Raw genomic sequence first — 15,244 nt, forward strand, 5'->3', positions numbered from 1 at the left:
TCCAGGGGCCATCAGGCTTGCAAACACTGAATATAAAGTAATTGTATTACTATGATCTCTATTGGATAGAAACATCTACACATGTGTAGGTACTTTAATAAATTCTTAGATATTGCACACTGTTTTTTTCATAATCATTTTATGGTCCCTTTGCTGTTATATATTTTTTTTCTTCTTAGTAACGTTGTTTTATTTGGTATGTGTTGTACGCATCACCTCTTGCTGCTTAAAGTGCCCCCTTGGAGATGAATAAAGTACTTTGAACTTATACATATACATGTAGTGTATAGCAAAGCAAAGCCTAGATTGATGCATTATGTTGTGCATCATGTACTGTATATAGAAGCTTTAAGAAGCACAAAGAGATATACAAAATTAGAAATAAATTAAAATCTCCTAAAAATATCCATATGAGATCTCTGAAAATATAAAACAGAAAAATAAGAAAAAGTAATAGCATAAAACACTTCTTTTTTTTTAGTATAGCTATTCAGAATTTACCTCTTGAGTAAGTGTTTCTAGCTCTGGACTCACTGTGCTGCAGTCCTTGAGGCAATTCCTTCTGTCACAACTTCATAACTGATTGAACCAATTATCAGTTTAGCAAAGTTATTTAGTGTCTGATTCAAATGAAAATCAGAATGGCCCGTTAGCTTTTCTAGATGAGGATTCAATATTAATTCAACTTAATATTTACTATAATGAAACTCTAAAATGACATACTGTACAGTAGGTAGCTGTGGCAACATGAGTAGTCTGCAAAGGAACAAGTAAAGCTTTATTCCATGCTGAAAAGACAAGAAAAGAAACACAATGTTTCGGCTGTGGAGCCTTCTTCAGGTGTGCGCACACCACACCGGAAAAAGACTCCACAGCTGAAACATTGTGTTTCATACTGTACAGTAGTCATATATTGTTATTATAAGATAGTATGGCTTCCCAATGAGGTAGGAAATACACTAGTAAAGTAGAAAGAGATAGGAACATAAGAAAGGTGACAGGTTATGTGGCTCAAGCCTGTTTAGTTTAGCTTGTTGAAATAAGAATCTCTAAGCCATTTCTTGAAGGAAGCAAGGCTTTTGGATTGAACAACACAACTGGTTCCAGAGTCACACTAACCTTTGGATGAATAAGTACCTCCTGTTTTTGGTTTTAAATGCAGTTCCACTTATTTTCGTCTTGTGTCCATTGCTTTGTGTTTCACTTTTTATCTGAAGAAGTTCACTGAATTAACTTTGTCAGTGCATTGGAGGATTTGGAATACTATGGTTTTAGTACCTGCATGCAAAACAATGTACTTGTCTACTTTAAATATCATCTACCTGAATTTGATTTTTTTTCCAATTTAAATTGCTGCTTCTACAGTGCAGGCTAATTCTCTTAATTTCAAAATTTGATATTATCTGCAAACGTAACTAGTATACTTAGTTTACCAGAATCTAGATCATTGGAACAGCATTGTTCCTTCTACTTATCCCTGTGGTACATGAATAATCATTTTAAACATCAAACATCAATGTTAAATGTTGGTATGGAAATCCACAGATATCTACTTTTAGCAGTGTGACTTCTTCACAATGCTAATTTTGCATTTCAACAAATAAGCATGTGCCCTTGAAAATTTAAATTGTGTATACAGTATGATATTCATGTTTCGAGCATGGTCACCTTTAAGTAAACAATGGGTTATTTCATTATCAACTGACTAAATGTTGAAATGGATGTTATTGTCTAACCACTCAGGTTCGTGTAGATTTCATGGAGAATAATCAAATATGCAGTGCTGCCAGTCAAAAGAGGAAGCACCGAGTGAAAATGAAGGTGGATACATTATCATCTCGAGCTGTGCCTTTTGTCATCATCCCCATGCAAACAGGAGAGTTGGAGGTTGAAGTTAAAGCTTCAGTCACTAGGCTCTCACTCTCTGATGGTGTTGTGGTGTCTCCGGGGGAAAGTTTATGTAAATGAAAGTAGTACTCACACCACACTTTTCTTTCCTGAGTTTCGTGGCGTTTCTTCCTCCAACTATCTTCCAAATACAGTCCGTAATCCATTCCCATTCCCCAATCCTGATCCGATCCGAGTTCCAGAAGTCCGTAATAAAGCCAATCCGCAATGTATCCTTATCCAGTGTCCGTAATCCAAAAACCATAAACCTTTTCTCCTTTCAGTAGTCCGTTATTCTTTAGCCCGATCATTAACATACACCTCTTTCCTCTCTTTTCCTCCAAACCGCATTCACCTTATCGGCTTCCGCCCTGTTCACTGCCTCCGGGGCACTTACAGTGCCTTGCGAAAGTATTCGGCCCCCTTGAACTTTTCAACCTTTTGCCACATTTCAGGCTTCAAACATAAAGATATAAATTTTTTATTTTATGTGAAGAATCACCAACAAGTGGGACACAATTGTGAAGTGGAACGAAATCTATTGGATTTTTGAAACTTTTTTAACTAATAAAAAAATGAAAAGTGGGGCGTGCAAAATTATTCGGCCCCTTTACTTTCAGTGCAGCAAACTCACTCCAGAAGTTCAGCGAGGATCTCTGAATGATCCAATGTTGTCCTAAATGACTGATGGTGATAAATAGAATCCACCTGTGTGTAATCAAGTCTCTGTATAAATGCACCTGCTCTGTGATAGTCTCAAGGTTCTGTTGAAAGCGCAGAGAGCATCATGAAGACCAAGGAACACACCAGGCAGGTCCGTAATACTGTTGTGGAGAAGTTTAAAGCCGGATTTGGATACAAAAAGATTTCCCAAGCTTCAAACATCCCAAGGAGCACTGTGCAAGCGATCATCTTGAAATGGAAGGAGTATCAGACCACTGCAAATCTACCAAGACCTGGCCGTCCCTCTAAACTTTCAGCTCAGACAAGGAGAAGACTGATCAGAGATGCAGCCAAGAGGCCCATGATCACTCTGGATGAACTGCAGAGAACTACAGCTGAGGTGGGAGAGTCTGTCCATAGGACAACAATCAGTCTTACACTGCACAAATCTGGCCTTTATGGAAGAGTAGCAAGAAGAAAGCCATTTCTCAAAGATATCCATAAAAAGTCTCGTCTAAAGTTTGCCACAAGCCACCTGGGAGACACCCCAAACATGTGGAAGAAGGTGCTCTGGTCAGATGAAACCAAAATCGAACTTTTTGGCCACAATGCAAAACGATATGTTTGGCGTAAAAGCAACACAGCTCGTCACCCTCAACACACCATCCCCACTGTCAAACATGGTGGTGGCAGCATCATGGTTTGGGCCTGCTTTTCTTCAGCAGGGACAGGGAAGATGGTTAAAATTGAGGGGAAGATGGATGCAGCCAAATACAGGACCATTCTGGATGAAAACCTGTTGGAGTCTGCAAAAGACCTGAAACTGGGACGGAGATTTATCTTCCAACAAGACAATGATCCCAAACATACAGCAAAATCTACAAAGGAATGGTTCACAAATAAACGTATCCAGGTGTTTGAATGGCCAAGTCAAAGTCCAGACCTGAATCCAATCGAGAATCTGTGGAAAGAGCTGAAAACTGCTGTTCACAAACGCTCTCCATCCAACCTCACTGAGCTCGAGCTGTTTTGCAAGGAAGAATGGGCAAGAATTTCAGTCTCTCGATGTGCAAAACTGATAGAGACATACCCCAAGCGACTTGCAGCTGTAATCGCAGCAAAAGGTGGCTCTACAAAGTATTAACGCAAGGGGGCCGAATAATTTTGCACGCCCCACTTTTCATTTTTTTATTAGTTAAAAAAGTTTCAAAAATCCAATAGATTTCGTTCCACTTCACAATTGTGTCCCACTTGTTGGTGATTCTTCACATAAAATAAAAAATTTATATCTTTATGTTTGAAGCCTGAAATGTGGCAAAAGGTTGAAAAGTTCAAGGGGGCCGAATACTTTCGCAAGGCACTGTATATTTCGGTTCCTGATGCGGCTCAGCTGTGTCTCATTGTTTCTCAGGGTAGACCCTTTCCATTTACAGGTCAGCTGATTCTTTTTGGCAGCCATTTTGCTAAGGTCCATATCTAGTATTTTAAGTAGGTCATTCTGAAAATACCTGTTATGAATGACCCTTCTCCTGGTCATGTTACAGTGTAAAGAAAAAGCTTCGGGTTGTGGTAAGCAAATATTTGTTTTCTGTGTCAAAACAAGACCATGCAATAATTAGATTTCTTGCATCATGTCTTAATGCAGTACGATGACTAAGGAGGAGGTGCAAGATGATGAGACATTAAATTTAGGTCTGGACTGCATGGTCATTAAAGAACCTTTGATACTTTTTCAAAGAATGTATGTTAACTCCAACTACCTGGGTAAATTGTAAATCTAGCCTTCCTAAAGTAATTGATCACTTCTTTAACTGATTTGTTGTGTAGTGTATCTGCTGAATCATAATGGTTACAGTTTGTCAGCCAGTTGGTTGCTGCACTGCAATATTGGATGAAGTGGGCCACTTCCTATACACTGCTTTGGGATCCTTTATGAAAAGCACTCTATATACCATGACTTGCAAATTTATTCAGTCCCTTGCATTGTTTTCAGTTTTCACATTAACTACCTACTGTTATTATGAAGTGCTGAATTGAAGAAAGTAGCATCTGTTACACAAGCTGAGGAATCCAACTGAGGAGTCCAGCTGAAAGAAAGCAGACAGTTGAGGTGGTGAAGGAAGGCAGAAAAGAAGAGCTAAGTATGCACTGGACAGACTGGAAGAACAGAGGATGCGCTGGACAACATGGCAGAACAGGGGATGTTCTGTGAAGCCATGCAGAAAAGAGAGAAAGCTGCACAGCTAAATAGATCAGAGGGTTTGCTGTTAAAGCTGTCAGAGGCCATATAGAAAACTTGATAAAGGCAGGGATCTGTGTGGTGGTCAGCACTTCCATTACATCGCACATTGAAAGCAAAAATAAAAAAATAAATATGTAATTAATATGAAAGAGAATTTGAAAAACTAAGATTAAGTGAACAGTCCAACCCTTTGCTGTGATAAACATACATTAATTTAGGTGCAAATAATTACCTTAACACAATTAGTTGAGTGACCTCAGTCTGTGTGCATAAATACTGGTTCTAATGAGTTCAAAATAAAACAGACTATGTTCCTTGGTCAGGTGCTGAATTTAAACCAAGGATTCAACCATTTAGACTAACGGCTTTTTAAAGTACCGTAAGTCAGGGATAAAGAAGGGTTACAGAAAATATCTAAATATGTTTTCCTGTGAGAAGTTTATTCAATCATCAAGAAGAGCATTTTATCATCCAGACAATGCCTAGATCAAGCCATCCTTTCAAAATGAACAAATGGACTAGAAAGAAATGGATGAGGGTATGTTGTTGATGCTAGCAACAACTTTGAAAGAGCTACAGTGTTCAATGGTGAAAATGGGTGTAAAGTAAATGTCCATGATTCAGTAATATCCCAGTCACTGCAATTCGGGAGTCAACTCCAGAAAATTGGTCTGTATGATAGACTGTCCAATGAATTTCAAATCTGTATGGAATAATTACTGTAAGTGATACTGCAAACATATGGAAACAGGTTTTGGGGTCAGAGAAAAATTGAAATGCATTTGTTGCAAATACTGTGTACCACACAGTCAACTCCAAGCATATTGAATGCAATATCATGCTACAAGGATGCTTGTTATAAGTAGGGACTGGAAAACACATTAGGACTGAAGGAAAAAAGATGGAGCAAAATACATGCAAACACAAAGAATAATAAAAGACACAAAACTAGGGCAGGGCAGCATGGTGGTGCCGTGAAGTGGCTTAAGATTAAGAAAGTGAATTTCTTTGAGTGATTCAGTCCTGGCTTGAAACCTGTTGAGAACCTGTGGAAAGACTTTAAAATGCTGTTTATAATTGATCCACAAACAACTTAAAAGAGCATGAGCAAATCTACCAAGACGAATGTGCAAGAATTACACAAAGCCAGCACAGACTTGTGTCTGTAATTGCTGCCAGTGGTGCTTCTAACAAATACTGAATGGGTCTCAATTCTTGTGCGAGCATTATATTATTTTTTTCTTCTTTGCTGCCATTTACATTATAACCATTATAACATTATAACCATTTACATTATAACCTCATTATAACCTTTGAATTCAGTTTTAGCTTTAAGGTTTTGAATAGAATAAGTTGAAGAAATGTATATGCACAATGTTGCAATTTCACATAAATTATTTTGCAAGGCAATATAAATGCTAGGAATTCATTATAAGTAGTAGAAGTAAATGTAATTGTTGTATTACTAAATTATTTTTTAAAAAGATAAGATTAAAATTTATATTCCTATACTTGTATGCATTATGGTAATCTGGATATATTTCTGTATATTGTTTTCATATTTCTATGTAAGTTTAAATAATCTGTTTTACAATCACCTTTATTATTTGATAGAATGTATATGTCTCAGAGACATTCTAATAGAACTGCAAACAAAACCACTGTTATACATTTGCCCAATGCAGAAAAACTTGTAGAGCTAAGTTTGTGTTGAATAAGATGAACAATAGTATTCTTGTTGCCAGAGAAAATGAAACAAATCCTCAATTAGCAAGTTAAGGAGAGATTGCATAAGGTTCTGTATGTTAAATTTGGTGGAAATGTCTCCTTGCTAGGTTATTGATGAAACCAAACCTAGAGTGCAGAAAAAAAAAACTCTAAAAGCAAGCAGATATGTTGCAAGCAGTTAGAATTAAAACCAACAAACACTAGGTTTGAGAGCTACCAACTTAAATTAAGCATTCTATTAAGATGAATGCATGCTTAATGTTCCCACAGGCACAAGGAGTACAAACAAAAAAGACTGTAAAGAGTGTCGTGCTGAATCCATCAGCTCATGGTATGTTTTTTCCTGAAGAAAATATTTCTTGTTACAGCAATCACTTCCCAAATCTCATAAAAATTGTGTCATCATAGCTTACATTTTAAGAATTCCATACATTTTCTTAAGATAAGAATGGCTTTTCTGTGCATAACTTGTAAAAGAATAAATGTTGCTCACAGCTGTTTTTCAGAATCATAGTTTTGGAAATGGTCAATGGGGTATATCTGAAACCGGGATTTATTGTTCACCCTGTTTAAAGGGGTATATAAGACATGTTAGCATATCAAATTTAATGTACTTTATTAAATAAATCTAAATGAAGAACAAGTATCACATACAGTAACATGATTGCTGTGATGGTTAGGGCTTCTTAGTTTTGGCACTACTAACCATAGGCATTCCATGTTTTTTACAAGCAGTCAAAAGCTTTTCAACATATACTGTATACTAAAAACTCTGCATAACATATGTTAGTCCTTAATGGTCTCAGAAGCTAAGCACTGGAAAGGAGGAAGGAAGGCCTCTCTAAAGTATATTGGTTATGCTGGGTAAGAGTAGTGGACCAGTTATTTTAGGTCTCACTGTTTCCTCTGTATCAAACATTCCAAAACAATGACCCTGTATGGTGACAGAGGAAACAACTTGTTACCATCCTTTGGTTTTAAAGTCATAGTCCCATTTTTAAATATAAAGTAATATTTGTGATTCTGATGACCTGGTCGAGATTAATGTCAGACAAGGCCATTCTTGTCTGCCGTAATCTCTACCCTAGTTGATCTTGACTAGTTTCACTTAACTGACCTGTTATATAGTGAACAGTGGTGCTGCATAATGTAGCTTCTATGTAGGACAGGGTGAGACCCTTCAATATATAAAATGCTCTGGTATTCTTCTGGATAAACAGTACAAGTAGATACTGACATAAATCTGGATTTAAAAAATAATATGTATTGTTAAATTAGAAATCTCCAGTATCCTTAAATTGAGAACCATTGCTTTAGCTTGAATGCTAAATATCAATGCATATCAATATGAATGCTGTATATCATGTTGTTTTATCTTTTGAGACCCATTATGATGTTTTTGCTAAGCCTTTTATTTTATTTTTATTAATAATAATAATTGCTTACACTTATATAGCGCTTTACTGGACACTCCACTCAAAGCACTTTACAGGTAATAGGGACTCCCCTCCACCACCACCAATGTGCAGCATCCACCTGGATGATGCGACGGCAGCCATAGCCACAGAATGCTCACCACACATCAGCTATCAGTGGGGAGGAGAGCAGAGTAATGTAGCCAATTCATCAAGGGGGATTATAAGGAGGCCATAATTGGTAAGGGCTAATGGGAAATTTGGCCAGGATGCCAGGGTTACACCCCTACTCTTTTCAAGAAACATTTTTAATGATAACAGAGAGTCAGGACCTCGGTTTTACATCTCATCTGAAGGACAGCACCTGTTTACAGTATAGTGTCCCCCTCATATATAGTGACGGGGACACTATATATATATACACACCCCGTATATAGTGTCCTCGTCACTATACTGGGGCATTAGGACCCACACAGACCACAGGGTGAGCACCCCCTGCTGGCCCCACTAACACCTCTTCCAGCAGCAACCTTGGTTTTTCCCAAGAGGTCTCCCATCCAGGTACTGACCAGGCTCACACCTGCTTAGCTTCAGCAGGTTGCCAGTTGTGAGTTGCAGGGTGATATGGCTGCTGGCTATTATTGCTGACAAATAACTCCTAAGAGCTTTCGAAGGGAACTGCAATGAGGTGTTGAAAGAAAGAAGAAACAGATCTATTACCCTCATTAATGTCACATTATAATTTTAACAGAATTTTGATTTAAGAAATTCTTCTGCAGTGCTATTGACTATCAATGGCAGAAGTGATATTAGCATTGCTTAGTACTTAGACTCTCAGGATTGATCTGCCAGATTATAATTTATCAAAGACATGTATTTGCATTTTCATGTATGTGGCATTTCAACATAAATTTATCCTAAAACCTTGCTTGCAGGAGGAATTCAAGCTTCAATTCAAGATTGGAAAAAATGTCATTGAAGTCAGTGGTGCCATACATACAGGCTCAGACTTTCATTGATGTGAGAGGTAACAATTGATAGAGCTGTACCTGTTATTCAACTTTAAGGTACACATTGTGAAGTAACATGTCAAGTAAAATTATTCTATGGAATTTGGGAGTAAAGAACAAGCTACCCACCCATGTTGTTGAAGCTGATACCCTAGTTTATTTCAGTAAATAACTGGATGAGATCCTGTATTATTTAACTGCTACTAAACCAGGGCAGATGGGACAAATGGCCTATTCTCATTTGTAACCTTTCTTATTAAGAGCCTTTATATTTTCTTAGAACATTTAAATATATTTAATCAATTTGAACCTACAATTGTACTTTGCTAATTAAACAGTAAGGGTGAATGAACATATTATAATTATAAGGCAGAATTAAGTAGCAGATGTGAGACATAGGATGAACCCATGCACTGTGTGAGAGTCAAATTAGGGAAACTACAGGCAAGTGTGGTGTAGGCAAACATAGTCCAGGACTGTGAGCAGACAGTATCATGGTTCAAAGCTGGAGAGACAGTGAAAGGACAAAGGGAATTCTATAATCATAATTGAGACAAGCAGACAAAGTTATGTTTTACTAGTACTTATTTTTAAAAAAAAACCTTGTTAAAGGGTTTTCCTCCTGCACAGAGTACATTCTACCTTGTAAATGTTTAGTACGGTATTTATTAGTTCTAGAGTAATAAAATTAAGTAAAAAAGACAAGAACTTAGAATAGAGAATAGAATAAAGTCTCATAGTAATAGCATTATTATGAAAAAAGGATGATGAGGGACTCTATAAACTTTCTTTACTGATGCTGATAAGGGTCATTTTGGCTGCATATAAACTTGTATCCCTAAACAGGTGAGATTTTGATTGAAACCACTGAGAGTGCCATTAGTGGTGAACCCTTGGGCAGTCTCATTATGCAACCTGGTGGGTGTGGAGAACAGAGCATGATTAGATTGACCTCACCAGTCATTGCTGCTCATTACCTGGATGCCACCCAACTGTGGGAAAAGGTTGGCCTGGAGCGTCGAGCTGAGGCAATTAAATATATTAGCAGTGGTAAGAAAAAGTAGATATAAAGCAGAAAAGCAATAAACAAAACCACATGAAGTCTCATTGATTATGACAAAAGTTTAATGTGACACGCATGAAAGTGTGTTGTAGTGCCAATCTTTTAATAGGTATTTGACCTAGTAACAACACTTCCTCACTACTGCTTACCAGTTCAAACACTTTTTCCACATGACCAAAGTTTCTCTCCAAGACTTTCCCAAAAACTCAAATGTTTCTTTACAAAATGTCTTTTTTCAAAAATCTTTTCCAAAGGGTTAGTCTTTTCAAGACTCTCCCAAAAAACTCATATATGTTACATGGGTCTGTCCACCAGTTCTTTCAGCTCTTTCTCCTACTGCTGGCATGCAGTATAGTACATCTGGTCTCTGTTACCAGCCTCAGCTTCCTGTTGTCTTTAATCGTCACCTGAGGAATGATTTCTGGGGAATGGAGTTCAAATAAGGATCTCCTCTTATCTGAGACGTCTGCCCTTTAACTGTAAGAAATTGGTTTTGACTGATCATTGAGCTACTAGCAATGAAACAGCAAATACATCAGGTATTTTGTAACATTGTTAAGCAAGTCCAACTGCTTTTTTTCTACTGAAACCAAACCATTTCATTATAGCTTTCTAACAGTGTATGTGTAGTTCTGTAATTGTTATACAGTATATTTTCATATTTCATGTTAGCATATCACTTTCTTCAACTAAACAACATGAGCAATTGAAAATGCTAGAAAAATTCTCTGATATAACATTAGGAGTGCAACATTTAAATCAATTTTTAATTTTTTTAAGAGTGGTCATGGCCGTCAGAGGTGAAATGAGGTGAAATGAGAAACAATGGGCTTGGAGAGATCTTTAATCTTCACAGCCCTGACATGTTCTCTGAAGCGGTCTCCAAGTCTCCTTCCTGTTTCTCCAATGTAAATGGCTGGGCATTTACTGCAAGAGATACAGTAAATAAGGTTGCTGGAGGTACAAGATGCCATCTGGGTGATCCGGAATTGTCCTGAGGGGCCTTTAATGAGTGTGGTGTTAGATGTGTACTTGCAGATGATACGGCGAGCTCTGTTGCAAGGGAAGGTGCCTGGTGTGGATGGTTGCTAAGGGCGGTCAAGGGAGCTGTGGACAAGGAGGTTGTGCAGATTAGGTGATCAGCGATATGAGATGATGGGGCGGTCAGAAAAGAGGGCCCCAATTGAGGGATCATCCAGTAGGATGGAAAAGTTGTTGTTAATAGTCCTGGGGATAGGAAGTGTGTTGGGGTGGTAGGGAAGCACCAAAGGAATGTGGTTGTTATGGCGGGAGTTCCTGGTGTTTTTGGCTCAAGCAAGGGCCCTGTCAATAACTGTCATGTTCAATACTGAACTACTGTATATAATATATAATATATAATATATTACACAAAAAAAAGATTAATCAGACTGTTTCAAAATTAAAGAATTAATTAATTTGTCTGAGTAAGAAATTCCATTAAGTCCAGGAAAAGATGTTGAAAGATGTTTACATGATTTGATTCAACTATTTCAAACTCTGAAAGGCACTGGCCAAATCAAAACAAACAACATCTTCAAGACCATCCACAACACAGGACCCAGGAAGGGACACAATTTGAAATTAAGCTTAGAAGAATTTTATATTGAAAAGAGGGCACACTTCTTTAACACAGGGTTTTGTGGAAGTATGGATCAAACTGAACCATACAATTGAAACTAACACTGTAGGAACCTTTAGAAACACCTTTAGAAAACCTTTAGAAATTAAAAAAATTAAAATATATAAAATTATTATTTGTATTTTTCCACATAGGTTACACTCACGAACTGGGATACCGCACAGCTGATGGATCTTTCGCAACATGGACAGGAGGGACTTTTTAATAAATAACATGATTTTTGGATTTTTATTACCCAAACGGATAATCTAGCATATTTTACTGAAGCACGGGAGCAGCTTAGTTTTTGAAGATGGTAAATAGAACTTTGTTACACCTTTCAAATATAATTTTAGTCTTATAATTTTATCTTGTTTGGTTATCTATTGTAATATAATGGGATGAATTCATATAATGGGTTTGATTCTGAAGTGTGGCTCCTTCGGTGTGGCATTTACATGTTTTGCCCAGCATATTAACAGTTATTTTTTCTCATGCTATGTGATTCATTTCCAGGCGGACAGCATATGTGGCAGAAGTGTTTGGAATGGCTTACCCCCTTGTTTTCATAGACGACAAAGTGCTGTGTGGAGATATAAAATGGTTGATTCTTAACAAGCAGCAACCGAATGGATTGCCTCTGTTAGTTCTCCGAATCTGGTGGTATGTTACTGTACTTTTTAATCAAGTTAATTAAAGTTACACTTAGGGGTTAGGAATACAGATGTGTGATAATCACAACCTCAAGAAAAAATTCTCTTGACTTCCATGGTCACTATGAACTATTTGATGAGACCTTTTCCAAAAGATCAATGGATTTATTTTTAATAATATGGGTGTCTAGCTGAATGGCATGGCGGCACAGTGGTTAGTATTGCTGTATCAAAGCACTGGGTCCCTGGACCTGCAATTCCTGAGGTACAGTTATCTCTGTGTTCACATAAGTTTTCCCAGGGTGCTCCGATTTCCTCCCATAGTCCAAAGGCATACCATTATTTAGGGTAATGCATGAATCTGATTGACACCTAGGTAATGGAGGGCAGCAATGTGGCCCTATAGTTAGCATCTCTGCCTTGCAGCATTGGGATCCTAGGTTCAATTCCTAGGGTGCTGTTTGCATGGAGTTCATATTTTCTCCCTCTGTATAAATTAGTTTCCTCTGGGTGATGTGGTTTCGTCCCACCGTCCAAAGGTATACCTATAGGAAAACTGGGCCTGGTGTGTGTGTGTGTTTGTGTTGGTGTGTGCCCTGCAATTTGTTGCGATTTGTTGCCTCAATTTGTTATATGGATTTACTATGCTTTAAGTATAGTAATCATATGATTCAAATAAAATTTTCCCTATTATTATCCAGGCTGAAGAGCTGTTTCTTGATGAATTTTCTATTTATAATACACTTTTCAGGTACAAAGGCTTTCAGTACAAAGTACTGTATTTTGGTCTGAAACTCTTGCTAAGATAAAAATTGTTCGCTAAACTGAAAACTTCTAAGGCACTAAAACATCCAGATACAAATTCAATATGTACGTAGTAAGTAGTAGTTACTGCCTATTTCTTTTTAGCTAAGCAATCAATACATTGTTGTTTTTTTTTAGGGAGGCATAAAAGAATCTCTGATTCTGATGCGTCACTAACTGCCTTTGTCTTGATAGCAATGGAGGAGTCGAAGGAAGTTTGTTATCCACAAGTAAATGTGAGTAAATCAAGATTAAAAACAAGACACTTTCGTTCTTACAACCTAAAATGACCTTTTAAGAGAAACAAAGCAACCACTCACTTTCACTTTCACTCTGTGTTCCACATCTGTGTAAAAAATCTGGTTTGGGAATATTACTGTCAACAATACTTCACAATTACTTTGACAGTTTTAAAATGTATATGATATAGAGAGTAAGATTTAGATCAGACATTAAAAATAAAGACAATACTACATAATACAGGCTGTATTTTATTTAATTTATTAAATTTAATTTATTTGGCTCACATTGATCTATGATAATCATGATTGTATTAAAAATGCTAGAACACCAGAGGGCAGCAACAGTGTTGTTGTCAACCAGAGAGTGACCTACAGTGTGAAAAAGTGTTTGCCCCCTTCCTGATTTCTTATTTTTTTGCATGTTTGTCACACTGAAATGTTTCAGATCATCAAACAAATTGAAATATTAGACAAAGATAACACAAGTAAACACAAAATGCCATTTTTAAAATGAAGGTTTTTATTATTAAGGGAAAAAAATAATCCAAACCTACATGGCCCTGTGTGAAAAAGTGATTGCCCCCTAAACCTAATAACTGGTTGGGCCACCCTTAGCAGCAACAACTGCAATCAAGTGTTTGTGATAACTGGCAATGAGTCTTTTACAGCGCTGTGGAGGAATTTTGGCCCACTCATCTTTGCAGAATTGTTGTAATTCAGCCACATTGGAGGGTTTTCAAGCCTTAACCGCTTTTTTAAGGTCATGCCACAACATCTCAATCGGATTCAGGTCAGGACTTTGACTAGGCCACTCCAAAGTCTTCATTTTGTTTTTCTTAAGCCATTCAGAGGTGGACTTGCTGGTGTGTTTTGGATCATTGTCCTGCTGCAGAACCCAAGTGCACTTTAGCTTGAGGTCACGAACAGATGGCCGGACATTCTCCTTCAGGATTTTTTGGTAGACAGCAGAATTCATGGTTCCATTTACCACAGCAAGTCTTCCAGGTCCTGAAGCAGCAAAACAGCCCCAGACCATCACACTACCACCACCATATTTTACTGTTGGTATGATGTTCCTTTTCTGAAATGCTGTGTTACTTTTACACCAGATGTAATGGGACACACACCTTCCAAAAAGTTCAACTTTTGTCTCGTCAGTCCACAGAGTATTTTCCCAAAAGTCTTGGGGATCATCAAGATGTTTTCTGGCAAAACTGAGACGAGCCTTTATGTTCTTTTTGCTCAGCAGTGGTTTTCGTCTTGGAACTCTGCCATGCAGGCCATTTTTGCCCAGTCTCTTTCTTATGGTGGAGTCATGAACACTGACCTTAACTGAGGCAAGTGAAGCCTGCAGTTCTTTGGATGTTGTTGTGGGGTTTTTTCTGACCTCTTGGATGAGTCGTCGTTGCGCTCTTGGGGTAATTTTGGTTGGCCGGCCACTCCTGGGAAGGTTCACCACTGTTCCATGTTTTCGCCATTTGTGGATAATGGCTCTCACTGTGGTTCGCTGGAGTCCCAAAGCTTTAGAAATGGCTTTATAACCTTTTCCAGACTGATAAATCTCAATTACTCTGTTTCTCATTTGTTCCTGAATTTCTTTGGATCGCAGCATGATGTCTAGCTTTTGAGGATCTTTTGGTCTACTTCACTTTGTCAGGCAGGTCTTATTTAAATGATTTCTTGATTAAGAACAGGTGTGGCAGTAATCAGGTCTGGGTGTGACTAGAGAAATTGAACTCAGCTTTCCAAAGATGTGATAAACCACAGTTGATTTATGTTTTAACAGGGCCATGTAGGTTTGGATTTTTTTTCCCTTAATAATAAAAACCTTCATTTAAAAACTGCATTTTGTGTTTACTTGTGTTATCTTTGTCTAATATTTCAATTTGTTTGATGAT

At 37.6% G+C, this 15,244-nt stretch overlaps 1 pseudogene; it reads left to right on the forward strand.

Moving 5' to 3' along the window:
* LOC148820909 (complement C3-like) overlaps window positions 1–15,244 on the forward strand; it is a 136,030-nt pseudogene that overhangs the window by 88,547 nt on the left and 32,239 nt on the right.

Source organism: Atractosteus spatula, chromosome 14, assembly GCF_055471065.1.
Source record: "Atractosteus spatula isolate fAtrSpa1 chromosome 14, fAtrSpa1.hap1, whole genome shotgun sequence".
Taxonomy (NCBI): domain Eukaryota; kingdom Metazoa; phylum Chordata; class Actinopteri; order Semionotiformes; family Lepisosteidae; genus Atractosteus; species Atractosteus spatula.